At 44.6% G+C, this 8,743-nt stretch overlaps 1 protein-coding gene across 9 annotated transcripts in view; it reads right to left on the reverse strand.

The window, feature by feature from the left end:
* The window catches only part of ZBTB46 (zinc finger and BTB domain containing 46), a 52,956-nt gene extending 44,510 nt beyond the window's left edge, over positions 1–8,446 (reverse strand). Inside the window, exons 1-3 of one of the 9 annotated variants that reach the window (XM_071446932.1) lie at positions 7,919–8,446; positions 7,607–7,787; positions 1,171–1,298 (exon numbers count right to left, since the gene is read on the reverse strand). The gene's annotated coding sequence lies outside the window, so the exon portion shown is untranslated. Of the gene's footprint in view, positions 1–1,170; positions 1,299–7,606; positions 7,817–7,918 lie in introns of all 9 variants that reach the window. The other 8 variants (XM_071446927.1, XM_071446928.1, XM_071446926.1 and 5 more) reach the window with 8 other exon arrangements.
* Positions 8,447–8,743: the final 297 nt, after the last annotated feature.

The raw sequence follows: 8,743 nt of genomic DNA on the forward strand, positions 1-8,743 counted from the left end.
GACAGGCTTCTCAGAGAAAACCTGAGTATTTATGGTTACAAGGCACAAGGAGTAAGAATAGTTCAACTACACCAAGGCTTTTGTCTGTGAGGATACATTCACTACAACTATCATCTTAGACACCTATTTTTCTTATATAAAACAGACTTTATTTTTTTTTAAGAATAGCATATACATCACACTGGCAACATTTAACTTAAAATCTAACACTTCTGAGTGTACTTTATTCAAAACTTCATATTGTTAGCCATAATAAAGTCCTTTTTAATCTCTGCATTTCAAACCCTTTCAATACACAGATTAGCTCTCTTAATGAAAATAAGCTATAAATCAATACTGGTGACTTCAAGACTGACCTTTTGTAGTAACAGATTGTGAAAGGAAACATCAGAAGATAAAAGTTAAGAAAGCTTTTCCAAAACAAATTAATGCCATTATAGAAGGTGAAATAAAATATCTAATAAACAAACAAGGTAATTAGGAAAATCCAAGCAGTCTTATGGCAAAACAGCAGAACTGAAAATCTTGAAAACAAATATGACCCAATTGAAGCGAACACCAGTGACTTTGTTCTCTGTTTCTATTCTGGACTGCCAAGTCTTGCCTTTCTCTATTTCTGATTGCTTCTCCACAGCAATTGTTTTGGCCAGCTCCTTTTAGTGCTGTTATTTGGACAGTTAAGAAAAAATAAAGTGGTGAAGTGAGGGAGCCAGAACAAGCCAGACAAATGGGAAACTACTTTGTTAGCAAAGTTAACAAGGTGCATGTATTTCTACTTAGACATGGGGCCATTACTGTTAAAACTCTCACTTACACCGGTCCCAGAGCACACAAAGAGCCAGAACCGATTGGTAAAAACGGCAAAGCTGAGCCCTGCACTTTTACTTCTTTGCTTGGAGCTCTGCACCTGTTTCCCTCTTGTGATCAAAGAGATGAGAACTGAGGGACTGTGATGGATGGAGGCACCTCTGCCACAAGGAGGGAGCAGAACAGCCACAGGTATTTCTCCAACTTTTGCAGATAACCAAGATTTCAAAATGAGCCTTTGTTATAATTGTTAAGTCAGGTTTTATGAGGAAGTTTCAGCTCTCATAACCATGTTCTCTCCAGGTCCCCTTTCTCTTTCCTATACCACATGACAAAAATATCTTTGAAATGCTGAGAGCTTACCGATACTTGAAAGTGTTTCCTGTCAGCAAAAATAAACCTTGCAATGTTTCACAGCTGGACAGTGCATGTTTCAATGAAGAGAGGAGAATGGTCTCTGCTGAGAAGCTCCAGAAGGTTCATAAGATGTCCTGTGTTTGGGAATGGAAAGAATAGGAGGCAAAAATTAAAATCCAAATTTTAACTCACTACAAAGCCCTTCAGTGCCACGTAATTACAAGCAATGTTTAAAATAACTGCACGTTTACAACACTGTTTGCCATTTTAACAAGAAACATTCTGATATATTCCTATAATTAATCACGCAGGAAAAATGATTTAGCCCTTGTGTTAATGTAAAGAAGGAGTTTTACATACCGGTATTAAGACTGTTAACAACTCCTGACTATGCTTCCAGAAGTGCTTTGAAAATGTCACTCTAAAAAACCAGCAGTTTATAAAAGGATTTAAAAAAAATTAACAACGTTGTTTCAGTTGACATGTAAGTTTCAGTTAATGTTTCTGTGACCTCTGCCAGCCACACGCTTTAAATGGGGCTGGAATTAACCTCACCTCATGGTTATAGTGATTCCCCTCCAAACCAAAATATTTGCCTAAGGTTACAGAAAAATCATGTGTCCATGTTGTGTGAAAGGAACAGATTTGAATTTTATTCCCATCCACCTCAACTGCATCACAGCCTTCAAAAGCCAGCATGATCCCCAGATTTTAACCACCAAGCAGCACCCACAAAGGTACTGAGGAAAGCACTTTGCTTCTCTTGCAAACATTATAAAAACTTTAAAAAAATAAAACAAAAAACAAACAACCCAAACACAAAAACGAAGATGTAAATATGTAAATAACTAACAGAAGCTTTACTTTCCATTCTGTAAAAGCTATGCACCTGAAATACAATATTCCAGTGGGTAAGAAGCTGCTAATCCCACAGGATGCACCTTTGCACCAGGGCACAGGTGTGTGCACCCAGTTCCAGCTGCTCGCCTGCAGAAATATTTCCACTGCACTTGGATTTCCTCTGCATTTCCATTATTCATTTCCCCAGAACTTCCAACTCTGTCCATCTGCCTGTCTCCCATCCTGGTACAGGAACAGTTGCTCAAATCATTCCCCTATTTTGGATCTCTGCTCCCTCTCTCATCTGGTTGCACCAGGAGAAGAACAGACCCAACCCTACTCATGTCATGGACCCTGTAGAACACAGCAAGAACTTGGCAGAACTGGCACAGAGTACCAGGCTTGAGAAGTCTGGTGACATCAAAAAAATATAAGAATTTAGCTACAGATATATAACTGCTAATCTAGCAGCAGAGATTAAAAAACAACCTGAAAAATTCAAATGCCTGTGGCTCATATGACACTTACCTGTCCAAGTGCCATTAGATCTCCTTAAGATCTCCTACAAGATCTTAAGCTTTTACTTTAAAAAGTCACAACAGAAATCTAAGCAAAAAGCCTCTGCCCCTGTGCATCTATTAGTCAAAAAAACAACATAAAAAGTACCTTAAAAAAAAAGAGGATTAGAGAACTGTAAACTTATCACACTGGGAATTGCCCTGAAGAATGGTTTCCCCCAAAATTTCTCATTGGTTTTTGGCTTTTTAATTAGGGGATCTTTGGCAAAGTTCCCAAACTCAATACGTAAAAAAGGAGGGAGATAAAGGAGGAAGAATCATGAGGTGATTTTTAAAAAGAAGAAAATCAGGGGTAAAAAACAAGAGAAAGATCACCTAAAAGACAGAAAAGAAACACAAGGAGTCATGAATAATCTAAGAGTAAAAGAATCAACCAATGCAAAACTAAAGATAACACATGAAGGGCTCTGAGAACAACCTAATTCTGTTTGTGTAATTCATGGGACAAGCTTCTGGTTCACTTTTTAGCACAAATCTCATAATCCAGATTTGATCAACTACTACTAAAAAAAAAAAAAAAGGGGGGGGGGGAGTGAAGCCAAGAAGGAGACATTGGTAACAAGAAGTAAGTCAAAAAGCTCATTTTATATTTAGCCACCACCTCATTCTCCAACCTTATAGTAGCAGGACTGTTAAGAGCAACTGGGCCCTGACTACTTCATTTATTGGCACTTAAATTAGCTGGGTTTGGATATTTTAAGCACCTAATGTCCTATACAGACCATTGATTCTTCTGTTTCATGGCATGATCTGAGCACTAGTCAGGAAGGCATTTCCTCTGATGCTGTATCAGTGCAAAAGGTGCAAATTTTGTTTAACCCTTTCCTCAAGAGAGCGAGCCAAAGCCCTGAAATATCAGCTTTCTGCAGAGCCCTTCTCCATGAGGTGAGAAATACCAGGAAGCAAACTCACATGGATGGAATAAGCACTTTGTTCAATACATGGCAAGGCAATAATTAGGAAAGATAACTAGGTATTTCAATATACAGAGGTATAAATATATTCTTTAATATAGAAAACCTTGCTCATTTCCTAAGTATGGTTCTTGGGCAGGTAAGGTCCTGGTACACACTGACATTCTCCTTAACAATTGTATTTTAGTCCACACACAAGCTCATAGATGTATTTGTAGAATTTTTTTGACACCTTGGTGCCTCTTTCCAGTACAGGAGATGCCAACTCAGAGTCACTATAAAGCAAACACAGGACAACTTCCAACATTTGCAGGGTGTTTTTCTTCCCAAGGGCACACATGAGTCAAGTGAGCAACAGGACAAGATCATCACTGTCTGGGCTGGAATAAAAGCCAGCCACATTCCCAAAAATCAAGGCAAAAAGGTGAATTTCAGCTCTAATTCAGTATCTATCTGTCACATTTCAGCAAAGCCACCTCTCCCCTCCTGTGCCAGGGACATCCTTACCTATGCACAACTGAACTCTGCCAAGCGGGAACAAATTTCCATCTCATTAGAATGGCTGTCAAGGATCTCACCCTGTGCTCAGAAACTATTCCAAACCAGCATCTCAGCAGCAGCAACCTGATGTTTCTTAAATACATGGGTATGAAAGAAAGTTAAAGCAACTGTTCAGAAAATAACTGCACCACAGCTGACTTGGTAAGGGACAGCAAACCCCACCCACAGCCTCTGGACTCCGCCACATCCCAGAGGGAATTCACCCAGGACTTCACACTGGTTTGCCTTTATGAAGAATAAGCACTTTTAGTACAATTTTTCATCAGTATAAATGAAAATGTTTGGGAGAGCTGAGTAAACCCCTGTTTCACAGAAGGGGAGATGGGTAACAAGAAGTTACACAGCAGCACATTCAATCAACAGCTGGAGGATGGGAAGTGAGTCTCATCCTCAGCTTTCCCTCTAAAAGGGATGGACACCCTTGTGCATCCAAACACACCAAGGCAGCACAAACCAGAAAACTGTTGATCTGTTTAGGGAAGTTGAGATTCTTCCCTCTTGCATCTCAAGGAAAGAAGCCCCACATGAAGTGATACAGGCTTTTATTTCTCATCCTGCCTAAAGGAGTGCAGATCCAGAGGGAACTGAGAAACCCAACTGAAGGATGTGTTTAAGGGGGCTGCAAACACAAATATACAAAAAGTCCTCGGGAAGAGAATAAAGTGAAGTTTTGAAGCAACAAATTTTAACACTGGAGCCCTGACTGTTATTGTGCTTGCCCAAATATCATCAAAACTCCCACGGAGATGCTTTGGGGATGCAGTAGGATGGCAGGATTTCCTACAGACCAAATTCCTGCCTCTGCCTCACAGCCAGGTCCTAACATGACCCCTGCTCTGTGCACACAACCTGCTCGCTTTCACTATGAACACACTCCCAGTTTCAAATATCACACACAGAAAACACAGGTGAGCTCCACACTTCAAAATGTTCCAGCCTAGTGCAAGCCAGGAGCGAAATATAAAAATGGAATTAATCTCTCTGTGTAAAGTGTCTGAATTTTCCAGGGTAGCACTCCCAGCCAGGAATGGACACAGATTGCTGCCTCCTGGGAATTATAACAGACATGTGGGATAACCATTACAACTGCAGGTAGCTCTTCAAAGACTTCAACTAAACCCTCTCTCCCTGCCCTTCTGTTTGCCCATTAAACTAAGCACACAGGAGCATGGAAAACCCCTGTGAATGCTTTTTACCAATTCAGGGGGAGTCTGGAAAGCGTTACAGAGCGCTCTGGAGCAGCCAGTAAAACCAGCAACACGAAGGGAAAAATGTCCTGGGAAAGGTTGAGCTGTTTATGAAATAATTCTGCCCTGAAAGCAGGCAGTGGCAGTTTGGATTGGGTGTCAGCCTGCTCTGCGCTGCTGCTGCTGGGAGGAGAGGAAACTTTGCTTAGAAACTTCAAAAACACAGATCTAAAAAAAAAAAAAAAAAAAAAAAAAAAAAAAAAAAAAAAATCCACCCAAGTGGATAGCAAAGACAAAAAGAATATGCTGAACCTCACAGAAACACAGCACATCACCAGAGGAAAAGCAGGCAATTAACAGATCTTCCAAACATGAGGCATTTTTCCTTTTGACAGAGGGGTGCTGGGGAGGGGGGAGCTGCTAAACTGGTTTTCCTCTAAGCACTACCAGATATTAAAAAATGAAAAAAATCCTCTCGCAAAGAACATATCCACTGTTGTACAACTGTCCCAGAAAACAAAGACCACGGGGAGAAAGTGGCCCATTTTCTCCAGCCTCCGAGAACCCCAAGTACAGGTCATGTTTTCAAAGGCTCAGTCCTACACACCCCAGATCAGAGCAGCATTTAAAACACAGAAATAAACACCTAAGGTGAGAGTTACTAGAATGCCCCGTTTTTTGTACCAGCCTGAAATCGACTCAATTGCACCCAGGCGAGCACACAGCCTATGAAAACAACCGCGAGAGAAGTTTCACTGTGAGTGAGTTTCCCCCTCCTGGACACGCTGCATCAAAACCAAAAGATTCGTTTTCTATTTCAGTTATCCCATGAACGCACCAAACTACGGGATATTTTTCAGCAATTTGGGAGCCCCCTGAATTCTGTCCTGTAGCTCATTCTCCTCTGCTCGCTCCCTGTCAGCTCCCAAAAAACACCTCAAAGCTGTAATTCCTCACCACATGTTGAAAATATTGTGACTAATAATACACTCCACCCATTTTTTTCCATCACTAAGGATTTCAAAATATAAAACTTGACAAACAGTGAGAGAGTTTAGAAGAGGAAAGTCAAATTTTATTTCCAATTAAAAGAGGCTATAAAAGCATAAAAGTGAGGTATTGATTAAAGTGAAAAGAGCTATCCAGTCACAGAAAGCTTCTTCTTCAAATATTATGTTTTTCTCACTATTCTTGGGTATCACTGCCTTTTCTTATAATCCCCACAGGGAAATAAAAAGAGAAAAAATACTCCCTGTCTTTTTTGAGAAAACACATTTAATGCATTAGTAGCAGGGCTGATCTGTGCATACAGGGAACCCACACTCAATAAATACTTGATTGAGTCCACAAACTGAGACCTACATCTCAATGACAGCAACTAAATGCTAAAAATGATACCAGTGATGCAATTAAAATGCATGCACGAACTTTGGTCCAGGTGTCTACAACGCCACTGTTTGCTAAACACATCTCCTAATTAGCATGGCTTTAAACAATGCTGATAATAATCCCATTCTGTAAGGCTTGCCAAATGAATCATTGGGATTGCAAAATAAAAAGCATGAGGAATTCATTAAAGAGCTGTTAAACTCTCCTTTGTTTATCTTTCCCCGGTCAGGTGTAAAAATAAATAAATAGGGGTTTATGTCTCCGGATTCCGTCCGAACGCTCCGCTCCACAATAACGTGCCGGGGAAGAACCTCCTCAGGAGGTACCAACATTTTTTTTTTCCTCTCCGTTTCAAAAGAGAAATCCTCCCACTATTACAGTCCTGAAAATCTGCTCCATTCTCTATTTGTCATCTGGGATTGAGTTATCAGACACTACTTGTATTACTTTGGGAACTGACATGTCTATTTACAGAGACACAAAGGCAATCCAGCAGCACAACCCCTGCTTCTCCCAGCACCTCTCCTTCTCCCCTCCGCCAAATTCTACCAGCACTTCTTTCTGGGGAGGGGGGAGGACACCTCACTAGTTTCCCAGCATGACAGAGAACATTTCCAGCCACTTTTGCACTTGTTACAGCCTTATGAAAAATCACCTATATCGCCCCCAAAGGAACAGCATTATTCTTTCAAGGCTTTTTTTGTTTGTTTGCTTGTTAGGGTTTTTTGTATTTCTTTTTTTAAAAGAGGGTCACTTCCCCCATTTCAGCCTGCAATTAAAATGGAGGCAAGGCCAGGCGATCTATGTCTGGCTTTAGGGGGAGACAATAACCCAAAACAGGCCTGGCTTTAAAAAAAAAAAAAAAAAAAAAAAAAAAAAAAAAAAAAAAAAAAAGAGGAGAGAGGAGAGGGAGAAAGAGAAAGAGAGACACGCAGAAAGAGAGAAATACAACATGCTTCACCAGTATTATTACCTCATCCCTTTTTCCAAGCAGTTTTGAACCACACTCCTGACAAACTCTTGGTCCAACTTGCACGGATGCTGGTTTTTAGGGGGCGGAAAGGGTTTTAATGCTGGAGCCGGGATTGAGGCTGGCTATCCGCAAGTGGAGCTGCTGTTAAAATGCCCCCTTGTCTCTTCTCCTCTCCCTTGAGCTGGGTGTTGACGCAGCAGAAATTACCAGCTGGAAAATTCCCCTTTTGGAGGTTACGGGGAGGAGGGGGGGGCGGGCGGAGGAGCGAGGGGAGGGGAGGGCCGGGGGAGGGGGGTTAAACCCGGCACTTACCAAGTTAAGCCATCCACCCACACCAAATAGGACATCGCGTCCCAAAGAAGGCTCCGTGCCCCCCTCGGCGGGCAGGGCGCGACCGGCCGCGCTCCCCCCGCGGCGGGCGGCCAGTGGGGGGAATAACGGGGATAAAAACGGGGATAAAAGCGGGCATAGGGATCAAAACGGGCATAATAAGGGAGATAATAACGGGGATAACACCGGGGCGGCGGTGCGGGAGCGGCGGGGGGGGCTCCCCGCCGCCCCTCGAGGGGTGGGGGGGCGGCCATGGCGACCCCCGCTCGCCCCGGGGGGCGGGGGGCGGCGCGCTTACCTGTGCCCCATGGAGGAGAGCGGGGTGTCGGAGCGGCCGGAGCGGTGGCTCCGTCGGTCACTCCGTGCCTCTCCTCCCGGGTGGGGAGGGGAAGGGGAAGGGGGGGCGGAGGGCGGAGGAGGGGGGGGGGGGAGAACCCGGCGGAGGGGGGGGAAGGGGGGGCGCCCGGGCGCGCTCCCGACGCTCCCTCGGGCGCGCGGGGCGCGAGCCCGCGGCGGGTGGGGGGGCCGCGGGGGGGCGGGGCTGCGCGGCGCGTGCCGGCGCTGTCCCCGCCCACTCTCCCCCAGCGGCGGGCGGTGATTGGGCGGCGGCCCCTCAGTCCGCCACGCCCCCCTCGGCACGCCCCCCTCCCCTTGCGCCGGGGGAGCGGGGGCGCCGCCGGCGGCGCTGCCACTGCCGGACACCGGAAGTGAGGGAGGGCGGGGGCGCGCGGCGCGCGGGGCACGCCGGGACAGCGCGGGGGCTGCGCTGAGGCGGGGGCGGCGGCGGCGGCGGGAGCTGGGGATTGC

The sequence above is a fragment of the Agelaius tricolor genome, unplaced genomic scaffold (assembly GCF_023055355.1).
Source record: "Agelaius tricolor isolate 1412-34295 unplaced genomic scaffold, bAgeTri1.0.p SCAF_23, whole genome shotgun sequence".
Classification (NCBI taxonomy): Eukaryota; Metazoa; Chordata; class Aves; order Passeriformes; family Icteridae; genus Agelaius; species Agelaius tricolor.